Consider the following 1,666-nt stretch of genomic DNA (forward strand, 5'->3'; position numbering starts at 1 on the left):
CAGCACCATGATGACCCGACTCTGTTGTGTATCACTAATTTCGGCACTAAAATTTTGTGTTGTGATTATCCACGTTAATATTTTAATATTGATTTCAGTACTGAACTACAGCACCAAGATGTCCCGATTATGTTGTATATCACTCATTTCGGTACAGAAATTCAGTATTGCGACTATCCACCTTAATATTTCAATACTGATTTTATTACTGAAATACAAAAGGACGATCACCCGACTCACTTGTATATCACTAATTTCGGTACTAAATTCAGTGTTGTGATTCTTCACGTTAATTTTTCAATACTGATTCGATTACTAAAAATAGCACCAGGATGACCTGACTCAGTTGTATATCACTAATTTTGATACTACAGTTCAGTACTGCGATTATCCACTTAATATTTCAGTACTGATTTTTGTAGTGAAAAAAAGATCACGAGACTTAGCTGTATATCACAAATTTCTGTATTCTTTATGTTAATATTTTAGTACTATTTTCAGTACCAAAAAACAACACCAGGATGACCAGCCTCAGTTGTATAACACTAATTTTGATACTAAAATTCAGTATTGCGATTATCCGCATAATATTTCAATACTGATTTCAGTACTTAAAAACAAAACAATGATCACGAGACTTAGCTGTATATCACAAATTTCTTACTAATATTTGGTACTGCGGTTATCCATGTTAATATTGTAGTATTGATTTCAGTACTGAAAAAATAGCTCGACAAACGCATGACTCAATTTTATATCACTAATTTCGGTACTAAAATATAGCATTGAGATTAACCACGTTAATATTTCAATACTGAAAAGCAGCACCACGATGATCCGACTGAGTTGTATATTACTAATTTCGCTACTAAAATTCAGTATTGTGATTATCCACCTTAATATTTCAATACTAATTTCTGTACTGAAATACAGCACCAAGATGACCCGACTCTGTTCTATATCACTCATTTCGGTACTAAAATTCAGTATTGTGATTATCCACATTAATACTTCAATACTGATTTTAGTACCGAAGAACAAAACGATGATGACCCGGCTCACTTCTATATCACTAATTTCAGTATAAAATTTACTATTGCGATTATCCATGTTTATATTTCAGTATTAATTTGAGTACTCAAAAATAGCACGACTAACAGCTGACTTGGTTCTATATCACTAATTTCAGTACTAAAACTCAGTATTGTGGTTATCCACGTTAATAATTAATACTGAAAAACAGCACCATGATGACCGGACTCTGTTGTGTATCACTAATTTCGGAACTAAAATTCAATGTTGTGATTATCCACGTTAATATTTCAATACTGATTTCAGTTCTGAACTACAACACCAAGATGACCCGACTATCTTGTATATCACTCATTTCAGTACAGAAGTATTGCGATTATCCACCTTAATATTTCAATACTGATTTCGGTACTGAAATACAAAACGACGATCACCCGACTCACTTGTATATCACTAATTTCGGTACTAAATTTAGTATTGTGATTCTTCACGTTAATTTTTCAATACTGATTCCATTACTAAAAATAGCACCAGGATGACCTGACTCAGTTGTATATCACTAATTTTGGTACTAAAGTTCAGTATTGCGATTATCCACTTAATATTTCAATACTGATTTCTGTACTGAAAAAAA

This window comes from Triticum dicoccoides, chromosome 4A (genome assembly GCF_002162155.2).
Source record: "Triticum dicoccoides isolate Atlit2015 ecotype Zavitan chromosome 4A, WEW_v2.0, whole genome shotgun sequence".
Lineage (NCBI taxonomy): Eukaryota > Viridiplantae > Streptophyta > Magnoliopsida > Poales > Poaceae > Triticum > Triticum dicoccoides.